Below are 17,534 nucleotides of genomic sequence, written 5' to 3'. Positions count from 1 at the left end.
GATAACATAAAAACATACTCGACAGCAGGCAACCTTGAGCACAGTTAGGGTAGAATAAAGGTCTAGAACACACTTCTCCACATCAAGTAGAAGCACACGGCCAAATTTAGAAGAAAAAAAACAAGAGAGAGAGTCGTACCACAGCTCCCCGTCGTACCACACGGCCAAAATAAATTTCATGTTACATCCAATGATATCAGAAAAAAAATATTATCACTTTAGAAGCACTCGGTGCCATGTTTTTGTCTTTGGAATAGAAGGAGTGCTGAAACGATGTCAGCAACTAACTGGGCAAAAGAATACTGGTACCATGCATTGTGGCCTCTGCACCTCAACCATGCCTGCATCGTGCATCCATCCACCGGAGACCTCAGCCCATCATCCTTCCCTTCCCTGATCCCCTCCCCTTTCTTCTTGTATATAAATCATCCAAACTGCTCCTTGTCCGCGCAAGAGCAAGCAGTGATGACTAATCCGACTCCCTAGCTCCCACACTACCACCATCCCATTCCCATCCAACCAGCTTTAAAAAGCCCCCACCAGGCCACCACTACATCCTGCGCTGCACGCCAAGCTCGCCTCGCCTCTGTTCAGCTCACGGTGGAAGAGGAGGCGACATGCCGACAGCACACGAAAATCTGTTCGCCAGTCGAGGGTCGGATTGAGGATGAAGACAACGCCAACGAACAGCACGTGCATTAGGAGTACCATGAATCTAAGTCCTAGCGCCGTCCTCCTCTTTGCGCAAAAGCCTCCAGAGGCCCACTCAAAACCCCCCATGGACACAACAAAGCACCGAATCGAGCAAAATATCAGGTACAGAGAAAGATCTGCTTTTGACAGGCGTTGCGACGTTAGGTACCCTATCAGGATGAAGACAGGCACAAGAGCAAAATCCAATCCAGTTTATCTGCAAAAGCCTCTGTTCGCTGAATTTTCAACCCACAAACAATATCAGGCGTAGGTAGCGTACCTCGATCAGAGAGGCGGGAGCTGGGCTCAGCAGCAGAGGAGGACGCCAGCCATGGATCTCGCCGAGTAGGAGACCGCGACCCCGGTGTTCCATGGAGAGCAGCTCGTTGGGGGAGTGGACTGCGGGGGAGAGGAGATCTGCTGGGACCGCTATTCCATGGAGAGCAGCGTGGGCAGGATGGGCTTGCCCGGTCGTGGATCTCGCCGAGGAGGAGACCGCGACCCCGGCCTTCCGTGGAGAGCAGCGTGGGCGGGATGGGCGGGCTCAGCCGTGGATCGCGCGGAGGAGTGGATCGCGGTGAGGGATTGGGTCGCCTTCCAGGATTTGCAGTCTGTTCAAAGCCGCGCGTAGAAGGAAGCCCACGCACCATGGATTGAGGCATCGAGCAGAGTGGATCCGCGTGGTGGTCGGGTCGGGGTCGATTCGGAGTGGACCGCGTGCTTCCTCCCATGGTGGTCGGGTCGAGGTCGGCTTGGATTGCGGCGCCGTTGGTGGGGGAGGAAGCCACGCGTAGAAGGAAGGAAGCCGCGTAGAAGGAAGTTGGCCGCGCGTCCGCGCGCGTGTTGGGTGGTCGGCCGCGCGTAGAAGGAACGAGCGGGGGCACGGTGATGCCTCGACGTGGACGCCCTCGTTCCGCTCTTAAGGAGTAGTGGGAGGAAGTGGATGCTGCCGGATGGGAAAGGGCGCGGTCTCCGGCAGGGAAGTGGGGAAGGGCGGGAATGGCGTCGGTGGTGGGGAATGGCGTGGAGGGCGGAGCAAGGGAGGAAGGCGACCGGGAAGAGGGCGGGGATGGGGGCCGGCCCTCGCGGTGATGGGGGCGACGACATTTTTGGGAAGGTGTGGCGGAGAACGCGCTGCCGCGGCGAGATTAGCGAGGGACGAAGACAGGGGCGTGCGTGATGTGCTGGCAGCGAGATTAGCGGGGAGAGAGCAGAGCAGAGCCGGGCGGGGGCACGCTAGGTGGTGGACGCCCTCGCTCTGCTCATATGGGATAGTAGAGATTATGGTGCTGTAACAAATTAGTACCACACTAGACCTTCCTCGGCCATAGCATGACTTCCCCTTCATCCATCGACTCCACCATCACTCTAGCCCTAGAGAATTAGACGTGCGTATTGCTCGCGGAATTCGACAAACTTAAAGAGAAATATGCCCATGGGCCATAATTGTTTTGGTGATTAGATGTCCAACACATTGTTTTAAGTTTATAAGTGCCAAGATGCAAATCAAGAAACAAGGTATGTCTCCGGACTTAGTAAATTATTTGTGGGTACTAACATGTTTATCTAAGTGCTAGAGACATGGCCAAGAAAAAAAAAGGGTTGAAGAAGAAGTGGTTGTGATCAGCCAAACCAGCACCAGCCTGGAACACCGGACAGTGTCCGGTGCCCAGGCTAGCCCGGCGGCGAAGTCGCTGCTCTCGGGAATCGGTGGGGAGACGTGGCTATAAATCACCAGACTGTCCGGTGAGTCATCAGCGCCCGCGCCCAAGTCTCCGCGACGAACTCGTCGCTCCCGAGAAAAGGAGAAGGCGTCGCGACTAAAATTCACCGGACTGTCCGGTGTGCACCGGACTGTCGAATGAGCCAACAGCGCCCGCGGCTAACAGGCGACACGTGGTCGAGCCAACGGTCGGATTGTCACACCGGATTGTCCGGTGTGCACCGGACCAACGGATCCGAAAATCCAACGGTCGGCTTCGCCAGAAAGGAAGGGGATCGAGCACTGGACAGGTATTGTTCATGTAATACCCAAATTGTAATATGTATAAAAAGTGGAGAAAAGTCATTCCCTATATTTTATGTGTGTGTTGAAATTACTTATCGTCACATGTGAACACCTCATTAAAAAAATAATTAATCAAGGACATGCCACTAAATTGTGCATCATGATGGAGTTTTGCTTGTTCGTGCACTTAGTAATAAAATAATAATAAAAGAAATACAATAATGAGATGGATATTTGAATTAAACCCAAAGTTGCACTTTAGGGTTTTGGAAATATTATGAAGAAGAGAAAAAGAGAAGATATATAAAATATAAAGGAAGTTTATATATTTCCAAAATTATTACCTTAAGGTCACAATATAACTCAAAGATAAATTTAGTACAAGATTTGAATGTAAAGTTGAATTCAAGTTGGATTAGGGATTAGAAAAATAAAATAAAAGAAAAAGGAAAGGATTACCTGTTGGGCTGGCGGCTCCCATTTCGGCCCATTCCCCAAACCCCACGCACCAGCCCACCTCTCCACCTGTATGCGCCTGTGTCACTTACATGTGGGTCCCCACCGCTGTCGGCCAGCTCTTCGCACGCGGGCCCGTATGTCGCGCGCAGTGGGATGATCCTCTGACGAGTGGGCCCGCTCGGCCTGTGATAAGAACGTCCGCGTAATCTGAAGCTGAGACTGATGTGTGGGCCACCTCCGTCAGTTTCATCTCCTCAACCGGATCGCGCGACAATCGCGGCTGAGACCACCGCTCCGTGCGGACTCCCCATCTGGCACGCTTCCTCCACGGATCTCGTCGTTCGTGCGGACTCCGCCCGGGAGGAACCTCTTCCCTGCGCTTATATATCGGGCTGCCCCCCCCCTTCCTCTCTATCGGATAGGAAGCACCATGACCCAGGGAAACAGATCGAGAGAGAGAGAGAGAGAGAAGAAGTTTGTCGCCGCCATGAGCAATCGGTCGGGGCTGCGTCTCGGACCGTGGATGGGTGACCAGGAGCATCACCTTGACGTGGGGAAGCTGTCCCTATCACTTAATCAACGAACGGACGGTCGGAGCTCGTATAAATTCACGCCGGAGTTGGTGCTCCGCCGTGGGTTCCGCTCGCACCGTGGGCAAGCACCTCTGCGCTACCATCTTGGGTACGTTTTGCCGCTATCGTGTTCGCCCTTGTTCATATATCGCGTAACACTCGCTTGAATAGTGATTAGAGCTCGGGTTCGCCATGGAATCGGGCTGCGGCGTGGTCTGCCACCGTGCGGCTGGGCGAGGCCGTAGCTCAGCTTACCGGACGCTGGGGGGAGAAGAAACTCGTCAGCCATCGGATCCGAAATGAAGGCTCTAGATTAGAAGAGGGATACCCCTTCGTCGTTTTGAATCTGGCGCGTTGAAAGGAAATCGTGTGGCCGAGAGGGAGTGAAGGGCATCGTGCGCCGTGGACCGCGGATCTGGGATCCAACGGTTGTCAGCGTAGCAGTGTACATAACCGGGTCCGGGTTAATCTGGACGCGTGATTTCTAATCGGACGGCCGATATTAAGCGATACCCTTTCGCTCTGGCTTTTTAGCATAAGAGACCCTGGACCTTTTGGAAATAGAACCCGCCATCCAGAGCACAGCGCTCTGAGTCTCGGGATTAGTTGTGGAATAGCCCCTGGTCTTTTATGAAATTGAGGCCCAGTCCAGAGATCGTTTAAATTAAATAAATGAAGAAGAAAATAGATTTTTAATAGGAAAATAATTGCTAGAACTTCAATAATTCATAGAAAATCCATTTTTAGTCCAAATTGAGCCCTTCAACTTCCTAAAATTTTATAATTTCTCTATCACTTAGAGTCTCAGTTTTGACATGAAAACAGTAAGAAAAAAAATGATTTCTCATTTAATCATATTTCAAGCACATTAAACCTTAGGAAATTCATAACTCGGTAACCATAGCTCCGAATTTAGTGGTTCTTGTTTCTACGATCTCGTTACGACGCGTAGATTATTCAGTTTGTTCTTATGTTTGGTGTGATGTTAATTTTATCTATACCATGTTTGTTTGTATTACTACGACTAGCGCGAGGACACGTGTCATCTGAAAAGCAAGTTGGTACCTGGAATCTCAAGTCCCAGGCAAGTTGTGCCCTTGATCACTTCCTTTTACCCACTCATGTTCTAATTAATCATAATGATCTGCATAGGTTAATTTTGATGGGACCTAATAAGTTACCCTAGATTGTTTATCTCATTACCTTGTTTACCACTGAACTTTTTGGGTAGTACTTGCTAGTGCTATATGTGGTTTTGGGCACTGAGATACACATTATTCATGATTATACTTTTGTTATCCGTTGTTATTTACTGTTCATGTCAAGATCATTAATGTTAATCGGAACATAGAGCTTAACTTGAGAAACATGTGCCACCACAAGGGTTTATGGACGCCCTTGGCTGATTAATTAGGAAAGCTAGTGGAGGACTACCTTACCCGAAAGGGGCAAGGGCAGTAGGGGAGTGGTCAGTGTAGGGAGGTCCTTGCTTGATTTTGCTGCGATGGCGGTCAGGCAAGAACCCTTCATTGGAGCTTCCTATAAACTGTAGCGGGTTTTCTGAAGCTAGTGGAACTTTGTAAAGGCCTCGTAGTGTTACCCTGCCTCGCCTCCTCGGTAGAGGTGTATGGAAAGTCGCGATCCCTTGGCAGATGGGTAACATGACTTGTGGGTAAAGGGTACCACCTCTGCAGAGTGTAAAACTGGTATACTAGCCGAGCTCACGGTCATGAGTAGCTCAGGACTCTCTGATGATTAAATTATGGAACTTAAACTCAATTTGTCATATGCATTGCATCGCAGGTGAGGTTGCTACTTTTGTTCTACTACTTAATTGGGTTGGTATTTACTTATACTTAGTAACTGCTAATAAAATTTTGACCAACTTTAAAAGCAATGCTCAGCTCTAACCATCCTCTTTGGTAAGCCTTACACTTCACGTGAGCTCCCACCTTTGGCGAGTTCGTGCACATTATTCCCCACAACTTGTTGAGCGATGAACGTATGTGAGCTCACTCTTGCTGTCTCACACCCCCCACAGGTCAAGAACAGGTACCGCAGGATGAGGCGCAAGGAGGATGCTGCGATGAGTTCGTGAGAGAGATCTAGGCCGTCGTCTCCCAGTCAACTTTGGGTTGCTGGACCGTTGTCTCCTTATAATGTAATTATTTATTTATTTTGTACAGAACTCCTGTTATGTAGTAAAGATGTGACATTCGATCCTGTGCCATGAATCATCATATGTGTGAGACTTGGTCCCAGCACACCTGGTGATTATGTTCGCGCCCGGGTTTTGAACCCCTAAAATCCGGGTGTGACAGTTCATGTCCGGTGGGGCACCGGACTGTCCGGTGCGCCACCCGACAGAAGGCAAGAATTGCCTTCCAAGTTGATCTCCAACGGCTCCTAGCTGCCTTGGGGCTATAAAAGGGACCCCTAGGCGCATGGAGCAGTACACCAAGCATTCACTAAACATCCTAAGACTCCTAGACTCAGCAATCACGCAATCAGTTCATAGTGTTAGAGATTTGAGCACCGTTCGAGTTGTAAACTCCCTGCGCCGTAATCTTGTGCTCATGTATTGGCTTTTGTGCGTGTGTTTGCTGCGATTTGAGTCTTGTGTGTGTTGCTTTCCTTCCCTTACTTTTGTGCTTCTTGTGTGATCAACATTGTAAGGGCGAGAGGCTCCAAATTGTGGAGATTCCTCGCAAACGGGAAGAGAACTCTAAAAAGAAAAGACCGTGGTATTCAAGTTGATCATTGGATCAATTGAAAGGGGTTGAGTGCAACCCTCATCCATTAGGATGCCACAACGTGGAAGTAGGCAAATGTTACTTGGCCGAACCACTAGATAAAAACAGCGTGTCTCTTGTGTTGCTTTTCTGTGTGATTGATTCCATCTCAAGAACTCGCTTTATAACCACTTGGTTTAATCTAACTAACATATTATAAACCAAGTTTGTGTTATTATTATTGAATTTTGCAGGATCACTTATTCACCCCCCCTCTAGGTGCTCTCAATTGGTATCGGAGTCGTACTCTTCATCTTAGGGACTAACCACCCGAAGAGATGGATCCTAAGGGCAAGGGGATGGTGATCAACGACAAGGAGAAGGAGTCCCTCTTCAACGAGCCAAGAGACGACAAGCCCACTGACTCAGGCTCGAGTCACAAGAAGAGGGACGAGAAGAAGAAGAGGCGCGTCAAGAAGATCATCTACTATGACAGCGACGCCTCCTCTTCTTCACCAAGGGATGACGACGACGACTCCTCGTCGAAAAAAATCGGTTAATCAGAATCACTCTTTTGACTATTCTCGCATTCCTTACAATTCAAATGTGCATTTACTATCAATTCCACTTGGAAAACCTCCACACTTTGATGGAGAAGATCATAAAATGTGTAGTCATTTGTTCTCCCTCCATCCTAGTATCTGGGAGATTGTAGAAAATGGAATGCACTTTGATAGCACTGATAACCATGTATTCATTAATGAACAAATACACAAAAATGCCCAAGCTACTACTGTTTTGTTAGCATCTCTTTGCAGGGATGAATACAATAAAGTGAGCGGCTTGGATAACGCTAAGCAAATCTAGGATACTCTCAAGATATCACATGAGGGTAATGACGCCACCATGATTACCAAGATGGAACTGGTGGAAGGCGAGCTGGGGAGGTTCGCGATGATCAGGGGAGAGGAGCCAACACAGACCTACAACAGGCTCAAAACCCTGGTCAATAAAATCCGAAGCTACGGGAGTACAAGATGGACGGATCATGACGTCGTCTGACTTAGGCTCAGGTCATTTACAATTATTGACCCCCATCTTGTAAATCTTATTTGTGAGAACCCCAGGTACACCAAGATGACGCCCGAGGAAATACTCGAAAAATTCGTAAGCGGACGTATGATGGTGAAAGAAGCACGATATGTGGACGATGCACTAAACGGTCTACTACCCGTCTATGAGCCACAGCCTGTTGCTCTCAAATCAACCAACAGCAGGGAGGCGCTACCTAGCAAGGTAGCACAGGTGGAGGCTGCTAGGCTCAACGAGGACAAAATGACGCTCATCATCAAGCGCTTCAAAACCGCCTTGAAAGGACGCAAGGAATACCCCAACAAGAGCAAAACAAAGGGAAAACGTTCCTGCTTCAAGTGCGGTAAGACTGGTCATTTTATAGCTCAATGTCCCGATAATTGTAATACTCAAAATTCTAAATAAAGAATATAGAGAGAGCTCCTCATTTTGTGTGCCTCATTTGCATCATGAAAAGAGCATACACAGAATTTAGAGATGAATTAAGTCAAATGATAAAAAAAAATAAATAAATATAATAATATGCATCATATTGGAGTTTTTATTGGTTGTGCATTAAATAAAATAATAATGTTAATAATAATAATAATAAATCTAAAGGTTGAATTGATCCCTAAATTAAAATTTAGGGTTTTGGAAACAACAAGAAGAAAAATGATATGAAAAATATAAATAATATACATAAATAAATATATCCAGAACCAATACCCCTAATTCACAAATATAAGTTGTGGTGATGAACCATAGAGGTTTGAATTCAAATTTAAACTTGGAAATAGAGAAAAAGGGATAGAAAATAAAATAGAAAAAGACAAAGGACTCAATGGGCCGACCGACTACCAATTCCGGCCCACTCCTTTTCTCTACGCGCTGCGCGGCCCACCTCTCCTTGCGCTCACTGCCGCGTGGCCCACGTTCTCTTGGCCTAGACTACCACTACACCGCGGAGCCAAACACACGCGCCTGAGCCAGTTTAGCCGCTGACATCTGGGGCCCGCGTACCAGCCGCTGGGTTACGCGCAATGCTCGCCCCGTCGTCCGGGACGCTGACCGGTGGACCCCGGTGGCAGCTTCGTCGTCCAGGACGCAACGATACCGCAAAATTCGCCGGTGCGCGGTGCGGGAATCGTGGCAACGACCACGGCGATTGCGGGGACCGAGTCTTCGGGTGCAGGATTCCCGATCTATAAAGTGTCTGCGCCGATCCTGCGGTTTTCCCCTATCTACACACCGCCGCCATACATCACCGCGAGGGAGTGAAATCGCGACCACCTCAATCGTCCCTTTAACGCCGATAATCCGTGGAGTTGAGAGACCAGGGGATAGCGCCGGTGCGTGTGGGTGCTCTCGGACCGTCTGTCGCGGGAAATCGCTGCCTCCGGCGCCATTAATCGCTCACCAAAATCTCCTCCTCCGCCGTGGAACACCGTCTGCCGTGGCCAGGGGGTTTCGCGCCGTGCCTGCCGGTACTAATCCCTCCCCTTGATTCGCCTTTCACCTGACATCATGTAGAGGGGTGTTAATTGAACTTTGGAGGGTCGGGGATGAGATTTTGGTGCACTCCGGCGAGGGCGCCACCGTGCTCAGGTAGCTGTGCCGCCGCGGGATATCTCAGGGGAAGTGGATGAGCGCCTGCCGTCGATCTAAATTGAATGGCCAGGATCATATGCAGTGTACCGATTCGTGGGAATTCATCGTGGCCATTGATCGGTCGATCGACGATCGGCGATTGATCTGGTTCTCTTTTAATCCAGAGCGCTGATCTCAGATCGGGCGGTGCTGGGCGCGTAACGGTTCGATGAAGTGGACTTTGGATCTGGACCGTAGATCGTAGATTGCGCGGCTGAAATCGCATACCGGTTCGCTGTTTAAATCTGGGCCCTAGATCTTTAAATGGATGGCCCAGGCGCACCTGAGTTCGCTCAGTCGTGGCATTTTCGTCAAGTGCCCCCTAGGTTTTCACCAAAACAACCCGCCGTCCAGCTGGGTTGCGGCCTGTGTCTTAGGTTCTTTTACACCGTGGCCCCTGCAGTTTTTAGTATTCGAGGCCCCGTCCAGAGAATTATAAAATCAGGAAAATGAATTAGAAAATGAGTTTTTGATATAAAAACAATTCATAGAATTTGTATAATTCATAGAAAATACATATGAACTCCAAATTGATCCATTCCAGTTCCAAAATTTTTATAATATTATTGTCTAACCATTAGTGCCTCTGTTTTGGCATGTAAGGCTCATTTAAATTTATCTAATACTTAATCTTGTATTAAATACATAAAAGCTACAGAAATTCATAACTAAAATTCTATAACTCCAAATTTGATGATCCCAGTTCCTGTGATCATATTTTAATGTCTAGTTTATTACTGTATATTCTATTTGCATGTTTGATGTGATGTTAATTTATGTTATGCTATGTATGTATTGTGTTGATGCGAGTAGACGAGCAAGCCATTGTGGAACCTGTGGTTCATCAAGTTGAGATAGCTGAGCAGGAGCTCGTGGAAGGCAAGTTGTGCCCTTGATCACTTACTTTTCCCAGCCATGTTCTTATTAATTTTAATGATCTGCATAGGTTAATTTTGATGGGAGCCTTTATGTTACCCCAGTTTTGATTACCTCTATACCTTGTTCACCCCTGAAATACTTTTGGGTAGTACTTGCTATTGCTTTATGTGGATTGGGTATGGAGATACACTATTCATGAATATTCTGTTATTATCTTGTTATTATTACTGTTCATGTTAAGATCATTAAATTAATGGGAACATGGAGCGACCACCCGGGAAAACAGTGCTACCACAAGGGTTTAATGGGACGCCCTTGGCTGATTAACTAGGAAAGCTAGTGGAGGGCTACCTTACCTGAAAGGGGCAAGGGCAGTAGGGGAGTGGTCAGTGTAGGGAGGTCCCTGGTTGATTTTGCTGCGATGGCGGTCAGCCAGGAACCCTGCATTGGAACTTCCTATAAACTGTAGCGGGTAGTCTGAAGCTAGTGGAACTTTGTAAAGGCCTCGTAGTGTTACCCTGCCTCGCTTCCTTGGTAGAGGTGTATGGAATTCATGACCCCTTGGCAGATGGGTAACACGGCTTGTGGGTAAAGGGTACAACCTCTGCAGAGTGTAAAACTGGTATACTAGCCGTGCTCACGGTCATGAGCGGCTCGGACCCTCACATGATTAAATATGGAACTTAAATTCAATTTGACATTTGCATCGCATTTGGGATTATTTTACTATTACTGTTCTTTATTATTATTAAGGTTTGGTATTTACTTACACTTAGTAATTGCTAATAAAATTTTGACCAACTTATAAAAGCAATGCTCAGCCTCAGCCTTTATTCCATTGATTAGCCTTACACTACATGAACTCCCACCTTTGGTGAGTTTATGCCACATTATTCCCCACAACTTGTTGAGCGATGAACGTATGTGAGCTCACTCTTGCTGTCTCACACCCCCCACAGGAGAAGAACAGGTGGTCGTAGAGGAGCCGCCTATCACTGAGGAGTTCGATCTGATCTAGGTGGCGTTTCTCAGTCGACATTGGCGCCGACGATCCTTAGTTCGTTTTATATTTATTGTTTTCTTTTGTAATAAGTCTTCCGCTATGTAATAAATACTCTGATGTATTATGACATTTATCTCTATACACTCTGTTATTATATATGTTGTCTTCTTGGCGCATGTATGAGATGCACCCGGCTTTGTCCTTTAAAACCGGGTGTTACAGAAGTGGTATCAGAGCAAATGTTGACTGTAGGACGAAACCTAGATAGAAATGGACAACCCTCACTTACTTATCTTACTCTGACTCATTCTATACTTATCTCATCTTGATCTTGTCTCACCTTCTGCTACTCTACTCTGATTAATCTTATCTTTTCTACTCTGAGACAAGATGGATTTCACACTTTGGAATTCTACCACTATGATTTTTTTAAGAGATAGGAGACCTAAGACAAAATTTAAAACTATTTTCTCTGTTAAAAAAAACGTTGGTTGATTGTTCTGATGATAAATGCTTGATTTGCTTATTTGATTGATTGAAACAGTATAGACGGGCATCTTAGCATGTACCACCATAAGGTAATGAATTAGCTTTAGTAGGTGACACACTTAGCTAATAAATCCCCCAAAGTAACATGCTTCGTAATTACATGCCTTGTCTACAATCCTTCCTTTCTTACCCTATGTTTCTAATCTAGATGGCTACCCCTATAGTGTTAGAAGAGAGCACTATAGATGTGATCCTTGGTATGTCATGGTTAAGAAAGGCAAAGGCAGTATATGCATTGTGCTAAGGGAACCGTAGAACTCAACAGTTCCAAAGGACAAAGATTTGAAGTTGAAGTTGCAGTAACTACCACCATCAGACTAGCGGCATTCTTCGTAGATGAGAAGTTTGTGAGTGGCAACATCCACGCAGTTAGGGATTTTCCGGATGTCTTTATAGAGGAGTTACCAGGGATGCCACCATATAAGGAAGTTGAGTTTGTCATTGATCTCTTACCTGGAACCGCCCCTATTTCTAAACGGCCCTATAGAATGTCCGTAGAGGAGTTGAAGGAACTGAAGAAGCAGTTGACGGAGTTACAAGAGGCTGGTTACATTCGTCCGAGTTCCTCACCTTGGGGAGCACCGGTCTTGTTTATACAGAAGAAGGATGGATCTCAAAGGATGTGTGTGGACTATAGATCACTTAATGATGTCACGGTGAAGAACAAGTATCCATTACCCCGTATTGAGGATTTGTGTGATCAAATGAGAGGTGCAAGGGTATTCTCGAAGATTGATCTCCGACCGGGTTACCATCAGATGAGGATTAGACCATCGGATATTCTCAAGACGGCTTTCTCGACTCGATATGGATTATATGAGTTTACTGTTATGTCGTTTGGATTAACCAATGCGCCAGCTTATTTTATGAACTTAATGAACAAGGTGTTTATGGAGTATTTGGACAGATTCGTCGTAGTGTTCATCGACGATATTCTTATTTATTCCAAGAGTGATAGTGATCACGAGGAACATCTGAGATTGGTGCTACAGAAGCTACGAGATAACCAGCTATATGCCAAATTCAGCAAGTGCGAGTTTTAGATTGGCGAGGTGCCATTTCTTGGTCATATTATTTCTAATGGAGGAATTTCAGTGGATCCTGCTAAGGTTAAGGAGATAATGGAATGGAGAGTACCCACTACAGTTACTGAGATTCGGAGTTTCTTGGGATTAGCAGGATATTATCGAAGATTTATCGAAGGATTTTCTAAGATTGCTAAGCCTATGACTTCGCTTTTGGAGAAAGGAAGAGAATTTAAGTGGGACGAGAAGTGCCAAGACAGCCTTGAGCAATTGAAAAAGAGGTTGATATCGCCACCAGTATTGGTTATGCCAGACCTACAGAAAGGATTCGATATCTATTGCGATGCATGTGGACAAGGCTTAGGATGTGTGCTCATGCAGGAAGGACATGTGATTGCTTATGCTTCTCGTCAGTTACGAAAACATGAATTGAACTACCCCACTCATGACTTGGAATTGGCAGTCGTTGTGCATGCGCTAAAGATTTGGAGACATTATATCATGGGGACCAAGTGCCAAGTATACACGGATCGTAAGAGTCTGAAGTATATATTCACTCAGAAGGATCTCAACCTTAGGCAACACCGTTGGTTGGAGCTTATTAAGGATTATGATTTGGAAATTCACTATCACCCGGGCAAGGCAAATTTGGTTGCAGATGCCTTGAGTCGAAAGGAGCATGTTCATTCAGCTGTTGTTGCCCAGCTACTCGATGAGATTGTTGAGGATTTCAGGAGACTTAACCTGGGGATAGTTGCTCATACTGAAGGAGTTACTATTGATGTGGAACCTACTTTGGAGCAAGAGATCCGCAAAGGACAAATTGGTGATGCTAAAATAAAAGAGATTAAGGATCTGTTTACTGAAGGTCGAGTTCCGGAATTCACGGAAGATGAGCAAGGCACTATATGGTTTAAGGACAGGATGTGTGTTCCTGATATTAAAAGCCTTCGAGAGACTATTTTAAAGGAGGCCCATGATTCGGATTATTCTATTCATCCTGGTAGTACCAAGATGTATCAGGATTTGAAACGGAAGTATTGGTGGTATGGATTGAAGAGAGATGTGGCTACACATGTGGCTATGTGCGATGTGTGTCAAAGAGTTAAAGCAGAACACCAGAGACCAGCTGGACTATTGCACCCACTTAAGATACCGAGTGGAAGAGGGACGAGATTGGTATGGATTTTATTACTGGATTGCCTCGCACCCAGAAAGGATATGACTATATATGGGTGATTTTGGATAGATTGACTAAAGTGGCTCACTTTATTCCTGTCAAGACTACTTATAAAGGTTCTCAACTAGCAGAGTTATATATGGCTCGGATTGTGTGTTTACATGGAGTACCAAAGAAGATCGTGTCTGATCGAGGTTCACAGTTTACCTCAAGATTTTGGAGAAACTTTCATGAGAATATGAGTACAAGTTGAATTACAGTACGGCTTATCACCCTCAGACTGATGGACAGACTGAAAGGACTAATCAAGTATTGGAAGATATGTTGAGAGCATGTGCCCTTCAGCATGGAGGAAGTTGGGATAAAAGTCTACCATATGCTGAGTTCTCATATAATAATAGTTATCAGACCAGTTTGAAGATGTCACCGTTTGAGGCTTTATATGGCAGAAAGTGCAGGACTCCTCTATATTAGGATCAGACTGGAGAAAGACAGTTCTTTGGGCCTGAACTTATACAAGAGGCAGAAGAGCAAGTTCGAATGATAAGAGAAAATTTGAGAATTGCACAATCCAGGCAAAAGAGCTATGCTGACAATAGGAGAAGACTACTGGAGTTTAACGAGGGTGATCATGTCTATTTGAAGGTGTCACCACTCCGGAGTATGAGAAGATTTAAAGTTAAAGGAAAGTTGTCCCCTCGCTTCATTGGACCTTTCTTGATCTTAAAGCGAGTGGGAGAAGTTGCATATCAACTGGAGTTACCCGATCATCTGTCAGATGTACATGATGTATTCCATGTGTCCCAGCTAAAGAAGTGCCTCAGGGTACCTGAGGAGCAACTACCGATGGAGGACCTTAGTGTTCAAGATGATCTGACCTATGCTGAGTACCCTATCAAGATTTTGGACACTTTGACTCGAGTTACAAGGAATAAGGCAATAAAGATGTGCAAAGTACAATGGAATCACCACGGAGAAGATGAAGCTACGTGGGAGAGGGAAGAAGAGCTTTGCATAGACTTCCCCCATCTTTTCCCTAGATCTTCTTAAATCTCGAGGACGAGATTATTTTTAAGGGGGGTAGGATTTGTAATACTCAAAATTCTAAATAAAGAATATAGAGAGAGCTCCTCATTTTGTGTGCCTCATTTGCATCATGAAAAGAGCATACACAGAATTTAGAGATGAATTAAGTCAAATGATAAAAAAATAATAAATAAATATAATAATATGCATCATATTGGAGTTTTTATTGGTTGTGCATTAAATAAAATAATAATGTTAATAATAATAATAATAAATCTAAAGGTTGAATTGATCCCTAAATTAAAATTTAGGGTTTTGGAAACAACAAGAAGAAAAATGATATGAAAAATATAAATAATATACATAAATAAATATATCCAGAACCAATACCCCTAATTCACAAATATAAGTTGTGGTGATGAACCATAGAGGTTTGAATTCAAATTTAAACTTGGAAATAGAGAAAAAGGGATAGAAAATAAAATAGAAAAAGACAAAGGACTCAATGGGCCGACCGACTACCAATTCCGGCCCACTCCTTTTCTCTACGCGCTGCGCGGCCCACCTCTCCTTGCGCTCACTGCCGCGTGGCCCACGTTCTCTTGGCCTAGACTACCACTACACCGCGGAGCCAAACACACGCGCCTGAGCCAGTTTAGCCGCTGACATCTGGGGCCCGCGTACCAGCCGCTGGGTTACGCGCAATGCTCGCCCCGTCGTCCGGGACGCTGACCGGTGGACCCCGGTGGCAGCTTCGTCGTCCAGGACGCAACGATACCGCAAAATTCGCCGGTGCGCGGTGCGGGAATCGTGGCAACGACCACGGCGATTGCGGGGACCGAGTCTTCGGGTGCAGGATTCCCGATCTATAAAGTGTCTGCGCCGATCCTGCGGTTTTCCCCTATCTACACACCGCCGCCATACATCACCGCGAGGGAGTGAAATCGCGACCACCTCAATCGTCCCTTTAACGCCGATAATCCGTGGAGTTGAGAGACCAGGGGTTAGCGCCGGTGCGTGTGGGTGCTCTCGGACCGTCTGTCGCGGGAAATCGCTGCCTCCGGCGCCATTAATCGCTCACCAAAATCTCCTCCTCCGCCGTGGAACACCGTCTGCCGTGGCCAGGGGGTTTCGCGCCGTGCCTGCCGGTACTAATCCCTCCCCTTGATTCGCCTTTCACCTGACATCATGTAGAGGGGTGTTAATTGAACTTTGGAGGGTCGGGGATGAGATTTTGGTGCACTCCGGCGAGGGCGCCACCGTGCTCAGGTAGCTGTGCCGCCGCGGGATATCTCAGGGGAAGTGGATGAGCGCCTGCCGTCGATCTAAATTGAATGGCCAGGATCATATGCAGTGTACCGATTCGTGGGAATTCATCGTGGCCATTGATCGGTCGATCGACGATCGGCGATTGATCTGGTTCTCTTTTAATCCAGAGCGCTGATCTCAGATCGGGCGGTGCTGGGCGCGTAACGGTTCGATGAAGTGGACTTTGGATCTGGACCGTAGATCGTAGATTGCGCGGCTGAAATCGCATACCGGTTCGCTGTTTAAATCTGGGCCCTAGATCTTTAAATGGATGGCCCAGGCGCACCTGAGTTCGCTCAGTCGTGGCATTTTCGTCAAGTGCCCCCTAGGTTTTCACCAAAACAACCCGCCGTCCAGCTGGGTTGCGGCCTGTGTCTTAGGTTCTTTTACACCGTGGCCCCTGCAGTTTTTAGTATTCGAGGCCCCGTCCAGAGAATTATAAAATCAGGAAAATGAATTAGAAAATGAGTTTTTGATATAAAAACAATTCATAGAATTTGTATAATTCATAGAAAATACATATGAACTCCAAATTGATCCATTCTAGTTCCAAAATTTTTATAATATTATTGTCTAACCATTAGTGCCTCTGTTTTGGCATGTAAGGCTCATTTAAATTTATCTAATACTTAATCTTGTATTAAATACATAAAAGCTACAGAAATTCATAACTAAAATTCTATAACTCCAAATTTGATGATCCCAGTTCCTGTGATCATATTTTAATGTCTAGTTTATTACTGTATATTCTATTTGCATGTTTGATGTGATGTTAATTTATGTTATGCTATGTATGTATTGTGTTGATGCGAGTAGACGAGCAAGCCATTGTGGAACCTGTGGTTCATCAAGTTGAGATAGCTGAGCAGGAGCTCGTGGAAGGCAAGTTGTGCCCTTGATCACTTACTTTTCCCAGCCATGTTCTTATTAATTTTAATGATCTGCATAGGTTAATTTTGATGGGAGCCTTTATGTTACCCCAGTTTTGATTACCTCTATACCTTGTTCACCCCTGAAATACTTTTGGGTAGTACTTGCTATTGCTTTATGTGGATTGGGTATGGAGATACACTATTCATGAATATTCTGTTATTATCTTGTTATTATTACTGTTCATGTTAAGATCATTAAATTAATGGGAACATGGAGCGACCACCCGGGAAAACAGTGCTACCACAAGGGTTTAATGGGACGCCCTTGGCTGATTAACTAGGAAAGCTAGTGGAGGGCTACCTTACCTGAAAGGGGCAAGGGCAGTAGGGGAGTGGTCAGTGTAGGGAGGTCCCTGGTTGATTTTGCTGCGATGGCGGTCAGCCAGGAACCCTGCATTGGAACTTCCTATAAACTGTAGCGGGTAGTCTGAAGCTAGTGGAACTTTG

Source organism: Zea mays, chromosome 2, assembly GCF_902167145.1.
Source record: "Zea mays cultivar B73 chromosome 2, Zm-B73-REFERENCE-NAM-5.0, whole genome shotgun sequence".
In the NCBI taxonomy this organism is placed as follows: domain Eukaryota; kingdom Viridiplantae; phylum Streptophyta; class Magnoliopsida; order Poales; family Poaceae; genus Zea; species Zea mays.
The sequence above is the reverse complement of the archived record's forward strand: the minus strand, read 5'-3'. Positions refer to the sequence as shown.